Genomic DNA, 8,563 nt, shown 5'->3' on the forward strand with positions numbered 1-8,563 from the left:
GCTCCCAAGGGTGCCCAGGAGGTTTTGTGACAGGTGGTGGGGGTGGGGGTGGGGGAGGTCTTGGGGTCGTAGGGAGGATAGCTCAACCTATCTGCTAAGGTGGCCTTATCAGAGTCAAGTGCAATCCTTTTCCAGGACTTGGACTTTGTCGAAGGCCTCGAAAATTTGCTTAGACACGTGGGAATGACTAGCTGGTCAAGCAAGGATAAGAAAATTAAGGAAATTGTGTTGGGATTTGATTGTTGTCCTATTTTTGATTTAGCAAATGAAGGTTGGACACATATTATGTGCTGTTGGCTTGGGATATAAAGATGAAGAAGACCTAGATAAAACATATTTACATACGAAGGGTAACTGGGTGTGAAAGTTGAGTGTATTTTTTAGACTATTCCGTAAGTCCAAGAGAGCACCTTCGTATGTTACCCATAGTAAGCCCTCTATGAATATTTACTGAATTAAAGTATTAGAGTTGAATAAAGACCGGGTTCAAAATAGTTAACTACAGGGGCACCTGGCTGGCTCAGTCAGTAGAGCATGTGACTCTTGATCTCAGAGTTGTGAGTTCAAGCCCCACGCTGGGTGTGGAGCCTACTAAAAAACAAAAAAGAAAGAAAAAAAAGTTATGCATTCATTCAACAAAATTTCTTATTGTAGTAGAACACACATAACGTAAAATTGACCATTTAACCATTTTATGTACGTTTCAGTGATATTCACGTCGTCGTATGCCTATCCCCCATCCATCTCCAAAAGTTTTTCATTATCCCAAACAGAAACCCTGTACCCGTTAAACAATACCCCCCCACACACATCCCCTCGTCAACACATTTGTATCTATTCCTTCATTCCACCAATGTGTATTGGGCACCTATGATTCAGATTCAGCTCAGTTCTCGTTGTGGGAGGTCTGGGTTACAGAAGGAACAAGACAGACAAGATACAGTGCAAGAAGGGAGACTAGCGAGCCAATGGGTAGAAAGCTAACATTGGCTGGTTGCTCCCGACACAGTGGGCACTTTGCATGGACAACATTCCTTAGAGGTGGGTTTACCGTAGTGACAGTTCGTGTTTGGAAAGGGAAGTGCGGGCTGGTGGGGGAGGGGCGGACAGTAAACTCCGTCGGGAGGACAGAACTTGGTCAGGGCATCAGGATTACGTTGAGATCTGAAGCGGAGAGGGGGTTAGCCAGGCCAAGAGTGGGAAGGACACAGAGGCAGGCCCTGGGATCACAAGGGTCCTCAGAGCCCAAGACACTCAGGGAAACCAGGGAAAAGACTGGGGAGGCTGCTGGAGCCACCCCCCTCCCCTCCGGGGGGCCCCGGGCAGAATTGCGTGCTCTATCTCCAAGGCGGTGGGAAGCCGCCAAGAGCTTTCAGCCGGGCCTTAAAAAGATCAATCGCTCCCGCGAATTGTTAATGAGTGATTCACTTCTCTGCAAGCTCTTTATTATCATGCTGATGGTAAGTGCAGCTGACTTCGAACCACCCCTGGTAGAAAAATCGCCAGTATTTACAATGTAAAATCTTCGTTTGAAGTTCTGTCCTGGGAGTTCACATTTAAGTAAACGGTGTGGCCTGACCCAAGGGCTGATGGAGGAAGAAACTGGAAATTTGTCCCAGCGTGCAGCCCATCAGACCTCTCCCAGAGCGCGAAGAAATCCTACCCCTGTGTAGAAGAAAGATAGGAGGCGTGAGTGAAACCTCACTGGCCGCCCCCTCTCTGAATGTGTTTGTTCCTGTCTTCCCTGGGGGGGTCGGGGGGGGGGGCGGACAGTGGAGGAAGGTGGGAGGGCCAGGGAGGTAAATTTCCTCAGTTCCCTCCGGACAAACGCAAATGAAGATTCTGTTGACAAAGTGCTTCATCAACGTGCCTAGGCAATATTATCAATCATAATTGTGGGTCAGGTTCATCTGTCATTGGACTGCTGGGCTGCTGGAGTATTTCTGTGATAAAGGTCGTTTTCAGAAGTTCCGTTTCTGGAACAGGGATACAGTGAGCACTGGAGCGCGGAACCCCCTTCTACATCTCACTTGTGCTGCTTTTGTGACCGAGTGCCTCACCGTGGATCACTGAGCCATCCCAGGCGAGGGTGTGAGAGTGGCCGTCCCCGTTACCAAGAGAAACCTGTCCCATGTGATGAGCTGTCAATAACTTTATCTACACACTTGAAAGCACTGAGCTTAAAAAAAAATGTTTTTAATGCTTATTTATTCTTGAGAGACAGAGAGAGACAGAGCTCAGGCCGGGGAAGGGCAGAGAGAGAAGGAGACGCAGAATCCAATGCAGGCTCCAGGCTCTGAGCTGTCAGCACAGAGCCCAATGCGGGCCTGGAACTCACAAGCCCAGCTGTGAGATCATGACCTGAGTTGAAGTCTGACGCTCAACCAACTGGGCCACCCAGGTGCCCCATTGCACTATTTTTTAATGTCTCATCAGTTTTAAGGTTTTTTTTTAATTATTATTATGCACAATGACAATGCTTCTGCGGAAGCAATGTAAGGCACCCACTTATGTTTTTTCTTTAGCAAGAGTTGGTTGTGAACCTTGTGCACAGGTAAGCATTCAAGAGTCAAGACCTTTTGTTTAAATGTGACTTCGTTTAGGGGTGCTTGGGTGGCTCAGTCTGTCAAGCGTCCGACTTTGGCTCAGGTCATGATCTTGCGGGTCATGGGTTCCAGCCCCATGTCAAGCTCTGTGATGACAGCTCAGAGCCTGGAGCCTGCTTCAGATTCTGTGTCTTGCTCTCTCTCTGCCCCCCCCCCCCCCCCCCACTAGCACTCTGTCTGTCTATGTCTCAAAAAATAAATGAACATTAAAAAAATGTTCTTTAATGTGACTGCTGCCCCAGGAGGAAGATAAACTGCTCGAAGTCTTGACTCCCAATCAAAAGAGGTGTAGCAGCACCTGGGTGGCTCAGTTGGTTAGGCGGCTGACTTTTGATTTTGGCTCAGAGCATGATCTCACGGTTTGTGAGATCGAGCCCTACATTGGGCTCTGTGCTTACAGCTGGGAGCCTGCTTAGGATTCTCTCTCTCCCTCTTTCTCTCTGCCTCTCTGCTGCTCATGTGCTCTCTCTCTCAAATGTATAAAAATAAAAACATAATTTAAAAAAAAGAGAGACATAGCGTATCAACCCAGACAATCATAGCTCTCTCTTTTCCCCAAAGTTATCAAACTAAATTATAAATTCTTCCAATAAACACTATGTTACCACTCAATTTCAGATTGAGATAGGTAAACAAAAACTTTCCCCCTCTTTTTCCCCCAAAAGCCTGTTTGATAAATAATAACTATACAAATACTATACATTTGTATAGCATTTAAGTTTTTTTTTTAATGTCTATTTATTTTTGAGAGAGAGAGTGTGAGCAGGGGAGAGGCAGAGAGAGAGACACACACACAGAATCCGATGCAGGCTCCAGGCTCCAAGCTGTCAGCAGTGAGCCCGACGTGGGGCTTGAACCCACAAACCACGAGATCATGACCCAAGCCGAAGTCAGACGCCTAACCGACTGAGCCACCCAGGCGCCCCTGTATAGCATGTTATAGTGTAGCATTTTTGCATATGTAATTCCTACCCCTCAGGGGGAAACAGCACGTGATCATTTTACAGGTTCAGAGACTAAAGAGAGAAGGAGAAACTTTGCCTGAGGTCACCTGCCTGGTAAGGGACAGAGCCATTTGTGGAGCTCTGTGGATCTACAAAGGCTCACTTATTCCACACATCACCTGTCCTGAATGCTTACCTCTCAGGCTAGACTAAGAATGTAAATGAACCTAGACATACAGCAGTGCCCCCTTGAGAAGGTCAGTCAGTGGGTGACAGACATAGAAACAGAATATAAAACCAGGAGGCAGGAAGGGCATTGGAGATTTTGGAAGCTCGGAGGAGGCATATTCAACACAGTCAAGGGCAAGGGAGGCTGGGGTGGGGGGTAATCAGGAAGGTCTTCTTGCAGGAGGTGACACCCAAACTGAATCTTAAAACAGAGGAGAATAAGCAAGACGCAGCCTCAGACAAGCTTAGACTCACTAGGAGGATGACAGGTGATACACGAGAAGTCATTCAGACATGGCACAGCTGGGCAATGACTCAGGGAGACGACTGGTAAGTTGGCAGATTCTCATACGTATGTCCTGTCCGTCTGTCTGTCCCTCTCCCCATGTGGTCCTATAACAAATGCCACTCTGGTTTTTTGTTTTGTTTTGTTTTTGTTTTTTTAACGTTTGTTTATTTATTTTGGGAGAGAGAGAGACAAAGAGCAAGCAGGGTGTGGGCAGAGTAAGAGGGAGAGAGAGAATCCCAAGCAGGAGCCACCCCGTCAGCACGGAGCCGGACACGGGGCTCAAACCCATGAACTGCGAGATGGTGACCAGAGCCGAAACCAAGAGTCAGATGCTTAACCGACTGAGCCCCCCGGGCGCCCCTACAGGGCCCACCCTGGACAGCTGAGGTCCACCAGTCGAGACTGCCGTGTTTCTTTCCATAGATCACCCCCCTTAGGTTACAGATTTCCCTTTGTGCTCCTATCCGAACACTCCTTGCAGTCAGCCTCCCCCTATCCCGATGGTATAAACACGTAGAGAGAGGGAAAGGGAGCGAGTTCCCAGGCCTTGTGTGTTGCTAAGGTTTGCTTTGATTCTGTGACTTGATTCATACATCTTGTGGTCTATATGTGGCCACTTTGCTGGAGGGGGTGGGTGGGTAAGGAGCTAGCTGAGGGCTGACTGCCTTCATACACGCTTGTCGGAAACGTCCAAAAAAACTGGGCGCTGCGCAGCCAGCCATTTTCCTTTAGGAAAGACGGTGCCCACTCCCACGAAATCTTTCATCTCTATTCTGGTTAGAAAATTAACCCAAATGATTAATTTGCCAAGCCTGGGTGGTCATGTCAGAGTCCAAAGGAACATCACTGGGGTGCCTCTAAAGTGACGCATCTGGGGGCGCCTGGGCGGCTCAGTCGGTTGAGCGTCTAACTCTTGATTTGAGCTCAGGTTATGATCTCATGGTTCGTGGGATCAAGCCCCGGGTCGGGCTCTGCGCTGGCAGCACGGAGCCTGCTTGGGATTCTCTCTCTCCTTCTCTTTCTGCCCCTCCCCCCACCCCCCCCACGCCCCCCCCCTGCCCCAATAAATGAATAAACTTAAAGTGACACATCTGACCTGGGTCAGGTGGCCTTCATGCCTTCTCACCTGGTTCACTCCAAATAACCTCCTAACTGGTCTTCTGGCCTTTGACACCTCTGTGACCCTCTAGCCCGGGGCTTACAAACAGGTGGCCAAAGACAGGAATTGTTCTTGTTTTCTGGCCTGCATGGCCTTGGCCACCTGTAAAATTCAGGAGATGTCACATACAAGTGACGATTCCCTGCAGGCCATAGGCAGCTGCCCTATTCAGCTGGGGCCTTTGCTCCAGGTCTCTGAAACCGCATCCCTCCCGGGGTGGCCCTGACTGTCACTTGCCCCGTACAGTCATGACTGCGGTGTTTCTCACACCTGGACCTCTTTATTCACTGATGTTTCCTGCCTAGAACCTACCGGCGTGGGAGTTTTCAACACTCCTCTGCTTACGTATCTTTCTAAAATTTGGACCTATGGTGCCACTTCTCAGCTTAAAATTATTTAGTGCCTGCCCTCCCCCCGTCTTGGTCAGTGGATGAAGCCCCAGTATCTTAGTTCAGCTGGATTCTTTTTAATCTGCCTCTTTGTCCCCTCAGTATTCTCCACCCTTCCATCTACCCTTGCTTCCCAAGCCTTATTCCTACCCCAGCCGTACTGAATGCCAGCCATGGGAATGATTCACATGCATTCTGTGCATTCAAAGAGGCTGTTCCTGCTGCCCGAATGCCCTTCCCTCTCAGCCCTACACGCTTTTGAAGACTCGGCTCCCGCGTCTTTCCCTTAAGCAACTCCTCGCTCCACATCCCAAACCGAAGACACCCCTCCATCATCGCATACATTACCCTTGCAACGGAATCATTGGCGTGTCTCTTTCTCCTGTGACGATACACCATCAAATCTTGCTGCCACCCAGCATGTGAGTTTTGACTTTGGAACTCTAATGCATCCTCTTGGTGCAGCAGAGGGAGCTTGGCCATGGGAGGCAGGCTAGTTGCTACCTCAGCTTTGCCATTCATCAACTTTGGCCAACTTCCTCAACCGCTCTGATTCTCAGTTATCGCCATCTATACATGGAGATGATAATTCCTACCTTGTGACATTGCTATGAGGATTAGAAATATGTTGTATAAAATGCCTAGCACAGAGGCTGATCCCTAGCAGGCACTCAATCCCTGCCAATTCATACCCCCAGTAAATGAATCGGGACAAACACAGCAGACTTAAGAAACAGCCCATCTAAAGTGCGCCTGGGTAGGGGTGCCTGGGTGGCTCAATGGGTTAAGCATCTGGCTTCGGCTCAGGTCATGATCTTGCGGTTCACGAGTTCCAGCCCTACGTTGGGCTCTGTGCTGACAGCTCAGAGCCTGGAGCTGCTTCAGATTCTGTCTCTCTCTCTCTCTCTCTCTCTCTCTCTCTCTCAAAACTAAATAATCATTAAGAAAAAAATGTAAAGTGTACCTGGATGGAATAAAGTAAAAGCAGAAGGGGCAAAGGAAAGAGTATATATACACGGTGTGCAGGCAATGACAGTGCTGGGGGCACTCTCAGTTTGACTTTTGCCCTCCTAAAGCCCCGGACAGCGTTCAGTGAAGGACTTAATTATCAGCTGGCAGAAGTCTGCAAATGTTAGCTCTGTATCTAGAATAATGGGGATGCTAGAAGAGTATCCTAGCTAATGACTGTTTACTGTCAAATGTCATACAACTGGCTTCTTAAGTCTGTATGTGAGGTTTGCTTTGGTTTTGTTTTCCCATGGGTGAACGTCGGTGGGTGGACAAGCGTGTCTCCAGACCTACCCCGTGGGAACGCTGCCTAAGGGAGCTCAGCAGAGGGTCAAGGTGGTCGGCTCCACGCGGGTTAGGGCACCGTAGCATCCTGCTCATAGCCGGTCCTTTCTCTCCAAACTGCGAGCTCCTGGAGGCCTGAACCTGTGTCCTTCATGTCTGTTTTCCCTGCACATAGCATAATACTGCTCCACAGCAGGCGATCGATAAATATTTGTTAAGTAGATAAATGGGTCCGTTGGGCGTTGACTCTCTCAGTTTTCTGTATTTGCCGTTCTTTGCCTCCGCCTCTTCTAGATATTTGCTCTGGTGTTACCTTCTTTCTTAGGCTTTCCTGACCCCACCCCCATTTATAGCTGAAAAACTCACCCCCACATCAGCATACCCTCTGGTTCTCCTGATTTGCATTTCCCCATAGTACTTGTTCCCACCTCTATTTGATATATTGCCTGACTCTCCCTGAGAGAGGGACGGCATAGTATCTCATAGTAGCTCACCGCTGTATCCCCAGTACGGCACGCACGGCCTGCCTTAGACAAGGTGCTCCAAAATGTTTGCTGAGTGAACTCTGTGACAAACTACGGTGCTTAGGTATGTGCCTTTGCATCAACCTACAAATGTAAGCTACATATTCTGGGCCCCCTAACGTGGTAATAGATCGGCTACCCATACACAATAGGCTAATCGCTTTTTGCTGCTGAGAATTCATTTGTCCCGACTTCCACTCAGTATCCTAACTAGTCTCTAGGATTTCAGAAAGGGGGAGTTTCAAGAGTCTTACAGGCCCCCCAGTGATTTAGGGGAAGTGACTTGTACTTTTCCTGGTCTCTGCAGAACAGGACAATCATGGTGGCATTAGAAGGGTAGAAAACAAAAACGATCACGCTAAGTCACTATTTGCACTTGCAAGTAGTAAAATATGGAATTGCAGATTTCACCTGTTTGTAGACAGGACAAACAGTAACGGATGGCTCTGACCATCCGCAAAAACTGTTTTTCTTTCAAATGTTATCTAAGAAGTCCTAGTGTAAGGAAGGAGCATGGGGGAGGGGGAGGGCTGGCGGGGGAGGGGGAGGGCTGGCGGGGAAGGGGGCCCTCAGCCTCCCGGGCTGTTAAAATGGGTGGACTGAAGACAATCTCCTGGCTCCATCAAGCTCTAAAAGTCAATGGAGGTAAAGCTATGGAACTTTTCGTGCCCATCTACTCTTATATTTCGTGTTTATTATTACAACTGACTTAACATACCAAGAACAATTGTTATAAATCGACATTTAGACCTACAAACTTTACTTTCAGAGTTTAGTGTTTTTTTCTAATTAAGTAGAAATTGTTTTCCTATGACGAATATTTAAAAATGTAAGAGTATCTAAGGACACTTATAAACTTAAAGGACCATTGTAATGACTACATTTAACTTTGATTCCTGAAGAGACTAATTATCCAGTTGGTGGACACGGAAGCCCCCTGGAGCTCTCTTCCCGTTTTTGAACACAGGCAAAGGACTTGAAAAGCTCAAATTCCAGTCTGTGAGTTGTTTATAAGCTCCAAGGACATTATAAGCAGAGGCTAAATGAGTTTTTGGCACGGTTTGGAAGTTCCTATTTTGGGTACCTTCCACCTCCACCAGCTTTAAGCTGAGAATTACCAGCACTGTGCAT

The sequence above is a fragment of the Lynx canadensis genome, chromosome F1 (assembly GCF_007474595.2).
Source record: "Lynx canadensis isolate LIC74 chromosome F1, mLynCan4.pri.v2, whole genome shotgun sequence".
Classification (NCBI taxonomy): domain Eukaryota; kingdom Metazoa; phylum Chordata; class Mammalia; order Carnivora; family Felidae; genus Lynx; species Lynx canadensis.